The 6,764-nt window shown below is 21.5% G+C and overlaps 1 long non-coding RNA gene across 1 annotated transcript; it reads left to right on the top strand.

Annotated features, from left to right (window-relative positions):
• The first annotated feature begins 2,775 nt into the window (after window positions 1-2,775).
• On the top strand, window positions 2,776-3,956 carry LOC109793841 (uncharacterized). Its single transcript, XR_002239383.3, has 2 exons — window positions 2,776-3,573; window positions 3,720-3,956. It is a non-coding gene; the product is annotated as an uncharacterized LOC109793841 (long non-coding RNA).
• The last annotated feature ends 2,808 nt before the right edge of the window (window positions 3,957-6,764 follow it).

The raw sequence follows: 6,764 nt of genomic DNA, 5'->3' as shown, positions 1-6,764 counted from the left end.
TGAGAAACTAATTATCAATTTTAGATTCTCGGGAAAGTAAAAAATTTCATGTACCAAATCTTCCCCTTGATGGAAAGAAAAAAAAAAGATACAATTCTTTAAAACTAATATTTTAGTTTGTGTAACTAAGCTCATTTTAGCATGTGCAATATACAAAATAATAATTTATTAATTTAAATATATTTATAGTATCTCAAATTTAATGTAAATTTGTTTGCAGTGTCTCAAATTTAAAGCTGATCTTTTTAATTCCAAAAATTTCAAAACAAAAAGTCCTACTTTTTTAGTCTTTATATTCAAATTTTATTAAAAATTTATTAAATAGTCGCATAAAATCTACCTATTGGTATCTTTAGTATCTTTGGTTATTTCTAATTGTGAAAATCTCACATTAAATACAATTGATGCTATATTATTATTTTAATCCATTATTTTCAAATATGTTATTGATGATTACAGGGAGTAAAACAAGACTTTTAAAAATTACATGACTAAAAACTATAGTTTTAAATTTGAGATACTAAAAATAAAATTTATTCTAAATTTGAAGAACTAAAATATATTTAATTCTTATTTATTTTATCTAACTAAAATTTATAATAAATAAAACTTTTATCATATAAATTATATTTTAATTTTATAAAAACTAATATATATTATGATACAAAATTATTTTTAACTATTGATAATTTATTTTAAAAAATAATTTAACATAAAAATAAAGTAAAACAATAAATTATAACAGATATTTAAGAAAAGTTTTTATGAAACACTCTCATTCAAGATAATTATGTTAATGTAATAGAAAAGATTATGAATAATATTTTTTAATAAATTAAAAATAAATTTTAAAAAATGATATATATTTTTTTACCAAGTGAAAAAGGATATACTGTTAAAAATAAGATATTATTAAATAAATTTAAAAAAATTTCTCGTTCATAAAAAGAGGCTAAAATTAGTCTTGAAAAAAAGCACATAAAAACACTTTAATTTGAGATACCTATTATAATTTAACTATTATTTTAATATGTGTAATGTAAAGGATAAATTATTTTTTAATATAAAAAATTATAATAAATAAATATTTTTTTGCATATAAAATTATATTATAATTAAATTTATAATAAATAATTCTTTTGACCATATAAATTATATTTTAATTTTATGATAAATAATTTATATTGTAATAAAAAATTATTTTTTAACTATTAATATTTTTCTTTTAAAAATGAGAATGATAAATTAAAGTCTTAAATATGTTTTTAGTTTTTGAAAAATTAGCTAATGTAGAAATTCTTCCTTATTTTTCATCCCACTAAAATTTGAACTATTGTTTTTAGTTGTTATTTTTGTGTGATCATTTTTAACTTTTTTTTATTATTAAAAGATTGAGTAATCATTCTATATATTACCCACAAGTACTGCTGATATCATGTTAGCATTTGACATTTCTAAAAATTCCTATAGATCTTTAAAATAACAGTTATTTATTTAACTTAAAATGATTGTTAAGTACTAAAAATAATAACTTTAAAATTTGGAAGAATAATAATTAAAGAAAAATATTTTATAAGGATCAAAACTAAAATTTATTAATTTCACATGAACAATTTTTTTTTTTTATAAATTTAAGAATGATGAAAAATAAAGAAAATATTTTAGAAGGATAAAAATTAAAAATCATTCATTTTATAGAGACTAAAAATATATTTAACTTATATTAAAATAAATAAAAAGTTAAAGAAGTTTGTAGAAAACTTTATTAAATAAAAAAAGTTAAAAGCGCTCTCGTTGAAAATAAATTCTTAAAAAAGACTCAAGAAAATTATTCCAATTTAGAAATAAAGAAAATTTAAGTTAGAATAACCATGTACCAAATAGATCCACATATGAAATCAATGGGTTTAGCTAATTAGTTGAACAATTTGGATAAGTGTTATAAACGCTCTTGGTATCATGTTCGATTTTTAAGTGTAAAAAAGAGGCACACATTTGATAGTTAAGAAAAAAAATTATAATAAGAGCATTTTTAACAGAGTATTATTGATACATTTTACTAATAAATAACCATACTTATTAGTAATTTCGAAGTGTGATGATATAATATATGAAACTATTTAAAAATAAAATAACCACTCTTAAAAAAATAACGTTGCTTATGAATTAAAAAATAATATTTTTTAGTCTTGATTATTTCAATAAATAACAAAGAACACAAATCACTTCAACAAATAAAAAAATAATCATGTATCATTAAAGTAAAATAAGAACTTTAATGAATTAGTTATAAAAATGACCATTCGACACTACTAGAATTTCTCTTATTACATGCGACTTTTCCTGCAAATTTTTATGAAAAATTCGCATGAAACGTTGTTCCTTCAAATTTTTCTACGAAATTTTATCTGCAGGTAATACTTTCGTGGATAATATATTTTTGCAAATTTTAAAATTCGCAAGAAATTTTCCTGCGAAAAAAATTTGCAAGAAAGTTTCCTGCGAATTTTTTTCGCAAGAAATTCTGCAGGAATATTTTTTACGAAAAAAATTAAAGAAATTATTATAAATTCTATTAATAATTCTTCAACTTTCAAATGCTCACAATGAATTCATTCGAAATATTTGTTTTTATGTCTGAAACATATGATACATAATCTTTTAAATTCTAAGATTGTATATTATAAGTCTAACACTCAACCATAAAAATCAACTTGTAAGGTAAGTGTTGCCCCAACTTATATACTCTTTAATTGTTTTATTTTCAATTAATGTGGGACTTGAAGTTTTTTTAAAGTATTAAACTTATAAATTTAAATATTTTTTTTTATTTTTCCTGCGAATTAAAATTGGCAGGAAAATTCACAAAAAAAGTTACCTGCAAAATTTTTCTACCATTTAGTAAACATTACTTGCAAATTTATTTTTGTAAGAAAATTTGCAAGAAACAAAATAAAATTCTTACAATATTTTCTGCAAATTTTTACCATAGAAAAAAAATTCTATAATCATTAAAATTGTAGCAAAATTTGCAAAAATTTCTTGTAAATTATTTTTTGTAAAAAAATTTGTAAGAAATATCTGTAAATTATTTTTTGCAAATAAATTCATAAAAAAATTTTGCGAAATTATTATTGCAAGAAAATTCGCAAAAAATTTCTATGAATATTTTTTTGTAGGAAAATTTGTAGAAAAATGATATTTTTCTAGTAATGGGAAATACTTTAAAGATGACAACTTAATTTATTAAATATTTATATATATTTATTATTTTCATTAAAGTATAGTCAACCATTATATATTAAATTATTTATATTGAGATAAAGTAATTAATATACAAGTAATTTTTTATTCATTTTTTAAAATTTATCAAGAAATATCCATTTCATTTATATTTATAATTAATGCATCAATCAACATATGTCTTCAAGTCAACATATTCAAGATATTCTCATAATTCATTTTCCTATATAAACGTCTGCTGAAGTTCATGTTCAATAAACAAGATGAACACTGAAATGAAGTCTTCTCTGAAATTCACATTCGTTTTGGCTTTCTTCATCATTGCTACAAGTTAGTAATAATTTATTTCAATTTTATATTTCACCAATTTCATATACATTATTGTGATTTTTCACTCAATCAATTTACTTCCATTCCTTTCCTTTGTTACATATAATGATGTTCTTTATATGGGCATGTATTGTTTACACATGTAGATATGAGTGTGAAAGCTAAAGAACAATCCTCAGTATCTCCACAGGCACGTTGTTCCAGAGACACAGATTGTAAAAAATATTGTCCAACGTGCTATTCATGTAATTGTGTGAAACAAGTTTGTTTTTGCGAAAGTCCACCTTCTGCTGCTAATGCCCATGCTCCACCATATTGAGCATGCATGGTCACATTGTAATTCAATATGAATGTTAAATAAAAACTTTTTACCATTTTGATTAGTGTTTATTGATTAACATTTACGGTTTATTTGTTTAAATTAAGATAGGGTGGCAAAAAGTTGATTATCCGGTATAAAATAATTGCAAATATATTTTGTTAGATTTTTACTTTTAAATAATATATTTGGGACAATCAAATTCTTAAAAAATTGAATTTTGTAGCAAAATTTCATGCAATAATTTTATAGTAACTACAATAATATTTTTGTGGCAATATTGTTAGTAGAATATTAGTATTGTTTTAGAGTTTACTTGAATATAAATTAAAAAAAAATACTTTTGAAAACTTTCCAACTGCAAAAATATTTTTTATTTTTGATATGAAAAAACTCTCAAAATTACATTTAAGTTCATATATCCAAACAGATTTATAGTGAAATATCTCATGAATTTTTATGTAAAAAAGTTTGTTTATTACTTTCTTTTGAAAATTTTATAAGTAATATTTTGAAGATGAATGGGCAAGAATATTTTGCTAATAAATTTGTAAATATATTTTTTTATTTGAGAAAATAATATAGGTAAATCTAGTGACAGATACATAAATTTTAGATAGTAAGGACAATACTTATTCATATATTTGTAGTATTAAAAATTATATATATATTTTTTAAATGCATTAATACATATCATAATTACTTTTACAAATTTTTATATCTATGATTACAATAAAAGATAAAAATAAATTAGGTAATATTATAGATTTTATTATAATTTAGTAGGTTTGGACGTACCTTTTTTTATTTTTTAAATATATATCCTAAGTATGACTTATTTATCTATCATAGACATTTTTAAATGTTTGGTTAGAATTATAATTCTAAAGACCTATTTCTAGTAATTTAACATTATTAAAATAAAAATAAATATGTTAAATTTTATAAAAATTAAGTTTAATTTATTTATGATATAAACATGTTTTTAATATCTAATATATATATATATATATATATATATTAGATGATAATTTATTTTAAAATATATTTTATAATAACAATTCTAAATGGAACATAAATCTTCCAAGTTTTCTTATTTTGATTTTTTTAATCAACTTATACAATAAATAAAAAACACAAAAGGTAAACATGCATATTGTAAATTTTATTTTATCAAAAATTAATTTTTTTAATATATTATATTATACATGTGAGTATTAAGATATATATATATATATATATATATATATATATATATATATATATTATAATCAAAGTTTTTAAAAAATTGATTCGTTATTAAGGAGTATTCTTTATCATATTAGAAAATTAATTTCCTTTAGAAGTTTAACATATATCAAATAAATAAATATTTTCTCCAAATCTATATTTTACACATATGATAATTTAAACATATATTTTTTTTATTAGACTATAATTTTTATTTTTTAAAATATATTATTTTTTAGATAAAAAATTATATATGCGTCAAATAGTAGTGAGGACAAGTGCCCTACTATTCAAAATGTGAATCCATCCATAAGTAAATTTATTTATAAAAAAAATTAACATTAACATTTTTTACGCCACAACATACATCTCAATAATTATTAATAAAAATATCACATCATATTGAAGTGTTATTGGCTGACTCAATTTGCTCTTGTAGTTGTCATAGATGTTATGAGTCACTTGATAATCTTTGCACATATAAGTTGTTGATATTGATTAAGTGTCTGATTTAAAAGAGATCATAACCATAGATGTTGCTACAATAAATTCTCAATCTTTTGTGAACAATGTAAACAATGGAGAAAAGAAAATGCTTAATATATTAACATAAGATGACCATCAAAAAGAAATCATAGAATTTGGTTTTACACACATGATGCAGATCAAGGGCAGAAGGTTTAACTAAAAATCATATTTACTTTTTGAAACAATAATAGCTTGTGTTTTTTTATAAGATTTTAAACAAGAATTAGGAAAAACATCCCCCAACAAAATGTGACAAGAAGATAAGTGCCTCTGTAAAATTATCTGTAATAGATAAAAGCAGAATTTGAATTCAAGCAATTTAAGTTTAATTCACATGAAGTGTCTGCCACATCTGCTGATATAATAGTTACAATTTTATCAGAATTCTTATTTTGTATATTCAATTATGCTAGATTTCATTCTTTGTGAATTTCATTTCAACAAATATGTTTGTGTATGAATTTACGGGATGCATAAAATCCTTGCAGTAGGATTCTTCAAGAATAAAAGTTGCATGCTTAGAAATAATGATGAAATTAATGTTAGTCATGTAAGTACTATAGCTCCTTCTAATAATTGGAATGTAGAGGAACTTGTTACACAATATTTTATTGAAATTGATTGAGAAAATCGGGGGTGGGGGCGGGATGTTAATATCTATCCCACCTCCGCTTCCGCCTCCGCTCTTATTTTTTTTCTTTTAAATAAATATGAACAATTTAAAAAAAAATAAAAGAAAAGTAAAATAATATAAATTTTTACATATAAATATTTCTAATTTTAGTTTATATATATATATATATAAATAATTTTTTAATTATATTATTACGCGGGGCGGGGACGGGGGCAGAGGCGGGGTGGGTATTAACATTCCCGCCTCCGCCCCCGCCCCCAATTTTATCAATCGGGGAAAATCTGAACCCGATAAACACGGGTTTTCCCCATCCAAATCGGGACGGGTGGTACCCACAAGGACGGGTTAGATTGCCATGTCTATATAAGTTGTTGACATTGATTGAGTGTGATTTAAAAGAGATCATAATCATAAATGTTGCTCCAGAAAATTCTCAATCTTTTTAAACAATAAGCAATGAGAGAAAAGAAAATGCCTAAT

This window comes from Cajanus cajan, chromosome 2, assembly GCF_000230855.2.
Source record: "Cajanus cajan strain Asha chromosome 2, NIPB_CcT2T_4, whole genome shotgun sequence".
Taxonomy (NCBI): domain Eukaryota; kingdom Viridiplantae; phylum Streptophyta; class Magnoliopsida; order Fabales; family Fabaceae; genus Cajanus; species Cajanus cajan.
Note: the sequence above shows the minus strand (reverse complement) of the source record. Positions and strands in the feature narration are given on the sequence as shown.